This window comes from Macaca nemestrina, chromosome 6 (assembly GCF_043159975.1).
Source record: "Macaca nemestrina isolate mMacNem1 chromosome 6, mMacNem.hap1, whole genome shotgun sequence".
Lineage (NCBI taxonomy): Eukaryota > Metazoa > Chordata > Mammalia > Primates > Cercopithecidae > Macaca > Macaca nemestrina.
Genome location: NC_092130.1, coordinates 137,135,736 through 137,147,508, shown reverse-complemented (window position 1 = coordinate 137,147,508; position 11,773 = coordinate 137,135,736). Strand labels below are relative to the sequence as shown.

Below are 11,773 nucleotides of genomic sequence, written 5' to 3'. Positions count from 1 at the left end.
ATGGGACATATCTCAGAATAATAAGAACTATTTATGACAAACCCATTGCCAATATCATACTGAGTGGGCAAAAACTGGAAGCATTCCGTTTGAAAACTGACACAAGACAGGGATGCCCTCTCTCACCACTCCTATTCAATATAGTGTTGGAAGTTCTGGCCAGGACAATCAGGCAGGAGAAAGAAATATAGGGTATTCAATTAGGAAAAGAGGAAGTCAAAATGTCCCTGTTTGCAGATGTCATGATTGCACATTTAGAAAACCCCATCATCTCAGCCCAAAATCTCCTTAAGCTGATAAGCAACTTCAGCAAAGTCTCAGGATACAAATTCAATGTGCAAAAATCAGAAGCATTCTTATACACCAATAACAGACAAACAGAGAGCCAAATCATGAGTGAATTCCCGTTCCCAATTGCTTCAAAGAGAATAAAATACCTAGAATTATTTTTTATTTGAGAAATATGGATTTAGCAGCCCCAGAGTTCCAAGTAGATCATGAGCATGAATCAAGATTTTATTTTATGATGATATGTATCTGAAGAAACGATTTCCTATACTCAGTAAATCACCTTTTTCTTCTTAGGTGAACTACACTATGTGAATAAGATTCAACAAAATTGCCACAGGGAATTGAATTCTGGAATCGAATGAAAGAAAGGAGATTAAAATTTGGGGGCTTTAATAGCTGTAATTGTCTTTAGACCTTAGAGTCTTCTGGTAAGAGAAAAAAAAAGGAAAAAAATTCTATCAATCTTCAACTGTCTGATTCATTCTTCCATAGACAGGCTGTTCGTGTTATTGAAAATTGTTTCCAGTACTATATTCTGTGTTTAGGAAAAGGGTGCTAGAGGGGAGTAATTACAAGTACTTCTGGCCTTTCATCTCAACCCAGGAATCTTAAATGACAGCTGTTTGAGGGGCTTGTCATTCAATTAAGCGGTTTGAGACTTTGCCCATGGTTAAAAACGCTGTGGTTCATAGAAGTTTGCAGCCATGGGGCTGCGTATTCTCACCAGAGAACTCGTGTTTCGTTGCAAACCATTGCTTTCTTGGCCACAAGGATGCCGGACAGACATCCTGACCACGATGTTTATTTCTTGAGGGTAAAAATCACAACGAAAATTGGACGTGAGTCTAAGAGTAAATGATTTTTTCCCCTCTGAAATGTATAACATGGTATTTAGAAATGAAATGATTATAAATGTTTTTCATTCACTCAGAAGATGCAGAAAGGGTTAGTAGGAGAGTGAGATTTTCTTTTTGCTTTCTTTCTTTCCTCCCCATCAAATGGAGATTCTATTTCTAAATGATTTAAGTTTCTCTTTCACAAATGGTATTGCACTAGGTATACGTGGGATGAAAAGAAAGTAGAAAGCAAAGTACTTTGGAGAATTTGCAATGAGTAGGGAAGTTACAACTGACAATGAACAATTTCAAGGCAATTCATAAGCCATGGTGGCACTGTTAAGTACCAATAGAGTTCAGAAGCACCTGAGAGTTAGGTAGTGAACCTCCCTCAAGTGAGATTCCTAACCAGCAATGGGAGAGAATGCACTCAGCGCATGCTTCCGGCGGGGTAGATATCTCTCCCCTGAACTAGGTCTCTAGGTATCAGTCTGATCCATCTCTCTTCACTTCCTCTGTTTTGGTTGTCTTCTGTTTGGCTTTTTTTTTCTTGTGTTATTGTACTTCCCTATATATTAGAAGCCAAGTATAATTTATTAAGTCATTAGTACTTTTATTTTCCATGGATACAATCTTGCCTTTTCCTTTGAGAACTAGTTAGGGTTGTCTTGACAAGTTCTATTTCATGGAGTAAATTCCTAATCTTAAGAACTTTTAGAATATTATGCTAAAATCTTTTAAAGCACATTACTAACACCTTTAAAACCATTAAAGATGTAATAAAGATATTGCTTTTGAGAATTTGTCCTATAGGCTAGTAGTGACAACACAAAATTTTCTTCCCTCAATTTTGTGCAATTGCAATGTAAACATATTAGATTAGTGTGATGGAGCTAATGTTAGATAAAAATATTTAAGTAGGAAAAGGCAAAATGAGGTTAACTTGCCCTCATCTTTTTTGTCCTGCCTTGATGTCATCCAAATGACCTAGTGTCAGAATAAAATTACCTTTATTTAAAATTTGGTGGTCAAGCAGGAAGCCTTGCTTATCAATGTCTGTCCTTGCACCAGGAATTAAAGAAGACTATTCCCTCAGAAAAAAGGACATTCCCATTCAAAAAATTGCCCCCATAACCCTAACCTGATACCTGTTTGCCTTTAAACTTTCCACAGTAGGTCATTCCTCAGGCACATGAAGGCATCTTCTCTCCCAGCTCCACATTTATCAGCAAAAAAAAGCAAACACCACCATTTCACAGGTACACAGTGTCTCCACACCTATTACAGTGGGGGCAGTGGTGACCTTACCCTGGCCCAAGCCACCCGCGAGGAGCCTTTGATGTGACCGAAGCCTCATGTTTTAATACAGTCTAAACATCTCACATTTGAACTGCATGAGTCCTCTTTCCAGCCATATTAGAAGTGATATCAAAGGCAGTCACATTTTAATCCTAAGACAGGGCAAAGGACCAGGGTTAGCTTGGCGAGACTGTGTTTCTTCCCTGTTTATACTTCTTCTGCCCATCTACATCAATCTTTCTGTCCCCAACTTATCTGCATGCCACATGTCTATCATGGGCAGGATAGAATGGTTCCGTGAAAAGAAAGAGCCTTCAGGGAAAATAAGCCCACTTCCTTTTACAAGTTAAAAAAAATATGCCACAGGAGGTAATTCTACATTGTCTTTTCCCAGCAGAGTGGGTGATGTTCATATTTGGGGTTAGGCACTTGGTGGATTTACAGCGCAGTGAGGGAGTTGTCACAGGAGGATGATAATTAGTAAGGGGACCAATGAAACCAGGAGTTCCAAGTTTCATTTTACAGGCTTATAGCTGGTGCTTGTTTGAGCCGGAAGAAAGTTTAACTATCGTATGATACAAGAAATTTATTTTACAGATGAGGTTATTCTTGATGTCAAATAGAGTAAAGCTCTTAAGGAAAAAGATTCAGTGATAAAATTATGTCATGTATGGGATGGTGTTGAAAAGCTTTGAGGAACTATCTTTCCTTATAACACACACATGCACACAGAAGTTAAATCTTATGTAAAGACACCTTGAAGGTCATTTTTACTTATAGACTCACATTAGTAATAACAACACACATTTACTACGTGATTATATGCCTCATACTCTTCTAAGCACTTGATAGATTTAATTCATGTAGCCCTGATGGCAACTTTCTGAGGTAGGTACTATTACTCTCATTCCAATGGAAAATTGGAGGCAGAGAGAAGCTAACTCAAGGTCACCCAGCTGGGAAGTGGCAGGGGTAGGACCCAACGCAGGAATTTGGCTCCTGTGTCTGTGCCCTAATCTACCACATCCTATTATGTCTCTGGCAGTCTCTGACCAGATATGTAAGTTTTGTATTTTTTACTAGTTTTAAAATTGAAATTATTAGACTCAATTTTTTAAAAAGAAAAGTGCACTTCTATATTTGTGTTGCTGTTATTGTGTCAGTACAACGACATATACATATTAGACTGATCAGCTTCTGTGCTTCCCTGCCAAGCAACAATATTTACAAGAAAGAAAACCCATACAAAGCTCTGACTAAATTTTCCCATTTGTGTACTTCTCTGAGGGAAAAATGTCTACGGAAATTTCTTGACATGAATTTCTTTGAAATTGTTAAAGCCTTTTATTTATCAGACAGTGTAGACTGTTAAAAGTAAAACTTCCTCTGTGCTCCAAATTTTGGCCCAGTTGGTTAATCTTTCAGAAGTGTTGAAAACAGGGCTTGAATTAGCGGTGTTATCAGTTAATCCAGTCACTCAGCTTCAGTTCTTATCTGAATCCTTGGTAGTGCCAGCACTTTGGGACATCAGAAAAAAGCCGACTTGTCAGTGTGATAGTTGAGAGGACTTCTGTTGAGGAGAAAAAAGATCTCAGAAATGGACAGTATTAAGTGGAATCTGATACCAATCCAAAAGAAGTGATCTCACCAACAGAACCAAGAATAAAACTTGGTTTCTCTTGCATGTCTCTGTAATCCTCTGTGGTATGTCACCTTTGTTAGGCAAGACAGAGTCTGCAGTCTTGAGGAGTGTGAAGACAGAACTTAAAGCAAGTGAGATTTCCAAGCCAGTTAGTCACTGAGTTGAGCATAACCCTGGAGTGGCTCTTCACTATGCAAAACCAAAGAAGAGTTTGGAAAATTAACATAGGGCTCATAGAACTCAGTTTCCTGATGGAAGTGAGAAAAATCTCAATGACATGAAGTTATTAATTTTTTGCCTTCTCTAATACAATCCAATCAGGGAGGCTTCAATCTTCTTCCAAATTCAGTTTATTTTTCCCTCTGGTATCCTTTATTGATTGCATTTCTATGAAACATCTTGTTTTTCTTGTATTTGAACTGTATTAAAATATATTACTACCTAGAAAGAAACCTTTACTTCTTCAGAAATAAAGAGCACTTAAGCTATAAAAAGAAGATCCATAATTTCATTATCTCAGCATGTGCCTGTTATCATTGCAACAGCAGAGCAAGTAACAGGGAAAAAAAAATTCCATAAGGGAGACATTGGAGCCAGGAGATATTTACGCTTGCCTAAGCAGTTCTGATGATTTGATAGTTGAAATGTTTATGCTTTTGTTCACTTAGATAACGTTCTTAGGACATCTATTTTAAACAACAGATAATCATAGTTAGTACTAAGGGGACTGACATAGTGGTCGTTTGTATCTGAGGATTATTAAAACAAACTTAGATGATTGTAGCATAGGGTGACAATTTTTGGCGAAGCAATACTTAGCATTTCATGCTAAAAATGATAGTGTTTTAGATTTATTATAAAACTACAGAAAAACACATTTTTCTTCAAAAGCAGAAGAGTGGAATATTAGAGCTTAAGGAAAATTTACTTTGTTTTTATTTTTCACTGGACTATGCTTGAAAAGTAAAGTTGGTATATGACTTTATTTTGTCTTTTGTTCAGTGTTCTTTCTTCTTCTTTATTGTTTGACCTAATTTTGAAGTAGTTAAAGTGCCAAAATCAAAGACCAGTTAAATTTTCCCTGAAGGCTATTGAATGTCACGCCATTATTCTAATAATAAGAGGTTTGTTTAGCTGCTTTGATTTCCACAAGCTCAATAGCCTTTTTTTTTTTTTCCCTGAGGGAAAAAACACCTCTTTACTGAAGTTTTCTCACAACTAAGCAAGCTAGATATCATGCCAATCTCTGACTTGGAGCAAGTTGGAATGGCTGCTGCTTTCACTTACTTACTGAGATATAGGAAATTATGAGCAAATAAAATGCAGAACTCAGCTTAATAGGCTATATTAAGCTTGTGTACATAAACTCTATGGGAGATTTGAATCTTACACTTTGCTAGTTCCAATAATGAAACACTGGCAACACAACTCTTGGCTCTTTGTGGAGCTGAAGTTTTCTCAGGATTTAATACATAGTATCAATTATGTATTATATATCTCTATATAACTCTCTCTCTCTATGTGTGTATATATATAAAATATATAAAAAAATAAATATTTATATATAAATATATATAATTACCAATAACTTCAACCAGTTCTGAGCGAGTTTCAAGCATCTCTTTTGCTAACCATCACCTCATAATTTCCCAGCTTATGCCCTCTGGTACCCAGACTCCTCCATCTAGCTGGAATCTAAGCTATGTTGATTCATCCACCTTTCATTGTTCTTCCCTACTCTCATGTCCTCCCTTTCCTCCTTACCTGGCTTAAATTCTACCATTGTAGTCACTTTCTTACATACACCTTTCCCCCTCTTCACTTTGATGTACCAACTTCTTGCCTGTGCTGACCCTGTGCTGGTAACGTGGCTGGAAAAATAGTCATAAGCAAGCTGACTGACTTCATTCAAAATTCATGCCCACTGGCCTCGAGTGAAACTTTAGATGACCTAGGGTCACCATCTTTTTACATTTCTCTACTCCTTTCTCTCTCCCTATTTCTAGGGAGGCAATAGTTTTTAACCACGGAGATTTTGTCCCCGGGGGACATTTGGCAATACTGGAGATGTTTTTGGTTATCACAGTCTCGGGGAGGGAGTGTTACTGGCATCTAGGTGGGTAGAGATCAAGGATGCTTCTAAATAACCCCCAACAAAGAATTACTCTGCCCTAAATGTCTATAGGGCCAAGGTTGAGAATTTCTGAATAGAGCATTTCATATCTTCTCTTTCTTTAAACTTCCAACACTCCTTTCTGTCTGTACTTTTAGCTAATGATCTTAATTCCTTTTCAATCTGAGAAAATAAAAGCAGTTAAAAGAGACTTACTTGCTCAAACTCCCACTAGCATACCAGCCTACCTTCATATGTCTATGCCTTCCTTCCTGTTATGCTGGATGCCCATCTCTGGTCCCACAGAAGGCTGATCCCTTTGCATGAGTACTCTTCAGTCAGGAACAGAGTTCCAAGCTCTGGAAGGGTGACACTCTATGTTTGCCAAGACCACCCTGCTTTTAAACCCAACAACATTGAAAGGCAGCCCACAAATCTGAGGGGCATCACTTTGGGAGACATTCTGGTCATACAAGATGATGGTGACTATTGGACTGCCTGTTAATGACTAAATGGAACTCTAGTAATATGCTGCTATCTTTTGACTCCTATTTTTCAGGTTATATCTACTAAAAAGAATATAATCTGGGAAGGAGTTTGGGAGAACCACTAGGAATTCAAAGTGTGTAGTGTAAGTCTCAGTGTGAACTGTAAATATCGATGATCAAATGCTTTGAAAGATTCCTGGTTATAACAGACAAACCATAATGGTAGCATGCCCAACATACCACAGTGTACTCTGCACCAATGCATGTTACCATCATTTTTGTGAATGGAAAGCTATTAAGCAGAATAGGGAAAAACTCTGAAGTTCCTGATGGGATCAAAATAGTGGGCATTGCATGGTAGATCTGAGTTCCCCTGAGGAGTGGCCCCCCCCAAGACAGGAATACTGTGGCCTTATAACACACTCAAACTGAATGGTATTTTGGTCTGGCCACCACTCATCTAACCCCAGGATTATGTTGCACCCATCATTTTGGGGTACAAAATATGTATTACAATTCTACTCAGACTATTAGCATGACTTGGCAATAACACGCATGGTAGATTAAACAGCACTGGCCCACAAGACAGAAAAGGGCCTTCAAGGAGACAGGTGCTGGTCTAGATATCTTTGAACAAAGAGAATTTGCTTTTAATGAGGAATGGTATTTTGAGGTAAAATATTTATTAGCTAGAATAAACAGACTAGAGGAAGTTTCCTTCCAGGAGGGAGGCAAAGGATGGAAGTCAGCTTGGAAAGATAATTAGTAAAGTGGGTCTGGCAGACTCAACAACTAATGCCAGATAATCCTAAATCTACTTTTGGGAAAGAGCTTGTACTCTGACCCAATAGGGCCTCTTGACTATTTTAATTCAAATGAAGGATGAAGTTGTCATGGGGCAGTGACCCTTTATTCTAGTTGCTGAAGCTCGAGGGATTCACCTTTGGGAAACTTATGGCCCTCCAAACTAATGGAAGTTCTCTTGGGGCACTTATAATTTGCATCATTGCAGTGTGACTGACTTTGCCCCCAGAATAGGTTGAAATAAAAACACATCCTGTAGTGTAGTTAGTAGGGATAGGAGCTATTCTAAATATCACTTATATCCTTCCTGCAGAAGGGAGGTGGCCCCTGCTACATAACAATACAAAATGGTAACCTGTCTCAGTATAGTCTGTGGGATGAGACAGGGTGGTTGACTTTGTCCCCAGTTACCTTGGAACCCAGAAATAACTGAACAATGGCTAATCGTAACAGTATCTGTTTTTCATAAGATCTAGTATATGGGCAAGTGTTGATTCTGTTAAGAAGGCAAAGCAAATGCCTCTGTAGTTCTTACTGATCTGTTCTGTAATGAAACTGAATTATACCATGACCATACTGCAATATGGTATAATACTGGTGTTGTTGGTAATATTCAACTACCTCATATAAACAAGTCTTATGATAATACTGATATCGATGACTAATTATATTGAGAAATTGAGTTACATCCTTCTCAGGATGTAAAACCTATAGAAAATGGCTGACTTGAGGAAGAACTTGTTACAGCTAGCCTAAAGCTGATTTCTATGCTAAATAGTTCAGTACAAGCTTATCATAAGATACAAATAGCAGGAGACCAGGGGAAAACAAGAGTAACAAATTAGTACAAGTATACAAAAAAAAATTATGGTTTTATAGGTCAAATTAGTTGTTGCTTTGAACTGGCTTCTCAAAATGTGAGCCATATTCATTTTGGTACTATTGCTACATCTATTCTATGAGTGCTGCACCAAATATAAATGTTCTGACAGGCATGATCAGTTTGCTGTAAAGGATATGTGTCAAAGATCAGGGGATGACCTGTTGTATGATAAGAAAAATATTTGGTCTTTGTCTCTGGTTCCTGGCACAGAGCTAAAATCCTTAGAATTTTCTGAGTGATTAGATTGATAGGAGCATCTTTTGTTCTAATGAAGTACCTCTTGAAGTTTCCCTAGAGAGATTTAGGATGGGGCCTGTAACCCAAAAGACCAAATGTTGATTAGCAGCTTGGACCTTTCAGTTCCAATCCACAACCCCTGGGGAGGACAAAGGGGCTGGAGATTGAGTTAATCACCAATGGCCACGATCATGACTGGGTAATGAAACCTCCATAAAAAACCCTAAATGATGGGGTTTGAGAGCTTTGACTTGGCAGACACACCCAAGCACAAGGAGGCTGGTGCACCCAAACTCCTTGGGGACAGAGGCCCCCTTCTGTGCTTGTGACCCTTCCAGACTTCTTCCTGCATACCTCTTCATCTGGCTATTCATTTGCATCCTTTATAATAAGCTGAAGTAGTAATTGCAGTGTTTTCCTGAATCCTGTGAGTCTTAGCAGATTACTGAACCTGAAGTGGAGGGATTGTAGGAACCTCTGACTTTGTAACCAAGTCAGACAGAAGTGTGAGTAACCTGGGTACCTGATATATATGTAAGCAGCATCTGAAGTAAGGGCATTCTTTTGGGACTGAGTCTTTAAACCTGTGGAGCCTGACACTAGCTCTGAGTAGTTAGTGTCAGAATTGGATTAAATTTTAGGAAGCCTAGTCAGTCCTAGAGAATTGGAGAATTGGTTGGCATGAGAAAAAAACCACCCACTCTGCATCTGTGCACTCTGAACACTGAGTGCCTTATGGCTCAGCCCTGGATTTCCTAAGTTCTCTGCCTACACTTGTTTCTAATTGGAGATTGCATCCAGTATCATGGCTTTAATTATCATCCGTATGTTCTGGAATCCCAGTTTTGTATTACTGGCCTGAATTTTATCTTCAATTCCAGGTTCTTTACCCAGGTGCCTTCTCTGTATATCCACTTGTATTTCTAGTATGTATCTCAAGATAAGCAAACCAAACTCCTGTTCTTATCTCCCTAAATGTCTTTCATAGTTTTTCTCAAAAAATGATAACTTCATCCTTCCAGCTGCTATAGCCTAAAACCTTGGTGTTACTCTTGTCCTTTTTTTGTGATCTCACATCCCACATTTAATCTATCAGCAAATTCCATTAGCTCTGCCTTTAAATCATCAGAATTTGACAACTTCTCACTATCCCCACTACTATCCTTCTGATCAAGCCTCCATTATCTTTCTCCTGGAATATTGCAAAACACACAATATAGGTCACTTTCTTTCCACTCTTCCCACAATTGAGCCAATTCCTCTATGCCTCCCATTTAACTCAGAGTAAAATCCAAAGTCCTTAAAATGTCCTATAAGGCTGTAGATGATCTGGTTCCCATCTGAGCTACCAATCTCCCACACTTTCATGCCACTCCACCCCCTGCCTTCTTGCTATTTTTCTAACAGGCCTGGCTTGCTCCTGTCTTAGGGCCTTTGTACTTGCTCCTCCTCCACCTGGAATTTTGCTTTTCTCTACAGCTTTTATCTACAGCTTTTCTCTACAGCTTTTATCCCCAGATATTTTGCTTTTCTCTACAGCTTTTATCCCCAGATATTAAACCATATGTTTTACTTTTTAAAAACAAAAAATCTATATTCCTCTATGATCATATAAGCTTCCTAAGTCTTATAATCTTTTTTGGAGGGTGGGGGCTCTGTTTTGTTCAATGCTATATCCCTTGCATCAAGAACAGTTCTGGCACATGGTAGATATATGGCACATGTGTTAGAAGAATAAATGAGTATGAAAATTGTATCTGAATCATACAAACCATTCAGTGAAATAACATCTTGCTAGTTTAAGAAAAAACCCTAAGTGACAGTACTAAGGCAATAATGCTTTAGTGAAAACAGTGGGGAGTGGGGAAAAAGAAAACAGCTGTTGACTATTTACTCTGTTCAGGTACTATGCTAGTTTCTTTACATATCAAATTAAATATTTACGTTAGTTCCTGTGATGTGGGTATTCAAAAATTTTATAGAAATAGTAACTAAGAGAAGGGTCACGTGGTGGCTGGGCTGGGTAAATGGTGGCTTCAGGAGAGAGCAGGACTTCAGGTGGAGGCAGCACCAAGGAAGCATTTATGGCCTTCTACAGTGAGGAGAAACAAATAGAGAAGAGAGACTCGGTTCTAACATCGAAAAATCACATTGAAAGACTGACCCATCCTGGTTCCTCTTACTTCAATTTGAACCCATTTGAGGTTGTTTGGATAGATCCTGAAGTTACAGATGAGGAAATAAAAAAGCGGTTTTGGCAGTTATCCATCTTGGTATATCCTGACAAAAATCAAGATCATGCTGACAGAGCACAAAAGGCTTTTGAAGCTGTGGACAAAGCTTACAAGTTGCTACTGGATCAGGAGCAAAAGAAGAGGGCCCTGGATGTAATTCAGGTGGGAAAAAATACGTGGAACACACTGTGAAAGAGTGAAAAAACTAATTAAAGAAGGAAGGAAAACCTACAATTGTAGAGGAGGATGATCCTGAGCTGTTCAAACAAGCTGTATATAAACAGACAATGAAACTCTTTGCTGAGCTGGAAATTAAAAGGAAAGAGAGAGAAGCCAAAGAGAAGCATGAAAGGAAACGACAAAGGGAAGAAGAGATTGAAGCTCAAGAAAAAGCCAAACGGGAGAGAGAGTGGCAGAAAAACTTTGAGGAAAGTCGAGATGGTAGTGTGGACAGCTGGCGAAACTTGCAAGCCAATACAAAGAGGAAGAAAGAGAAGAAAAATCGGACCTTCTTGAGACCACAAAAAGTAAAAATGGAGCAGCGTGAGTGACCACCCAGGTCACAGGCACAGAACCTTCCCCCTGCTATCTCCCTTCCTGCTTCGAAGGACTCATTCTTTCCTCCCACTTCCACCACAACCTAGAGTAGTATTTGCTTTTTAGTCCATTTTGTTTTCAATACAATTTAATATTGATCAGAGTAATTCTTTTGTACATTGAAATGAGGGGCTTGGTTTAAAAAAAGACCTTCCTCTCTCCCTGCCCCTAGAACAACCAGGATTAGAAGGTGCCACCATCGGTGCTGCCTTCTCTTCCCACAACTTGTAACTCAGTGTTTTGTACTTCACTGAATTGTGATGCTTAGAAACTTCATGGATAGTTTGTGGAAATCGTCCAATTAAACATATTGCTTAAAATGATGTTGCTGTGACTTCAGAGACAAGCC

General features: G+C 38.7%; 1 pseudogene; it reads left to right on the top strand.

Moving 5' to 3' along the window:
• The first annotated feature begins 10,599 nt into the window (after positions 1–10,599).
• On the top strand, positions 10,600–11,624 carry LOC105487490 (dnaJ homolog subfamily C member 8 pseudogene; annotated as a pseudogene).
• The last annotated feature ends 149 nt before the right edge of the window (positions 11,625–11,773 follow it).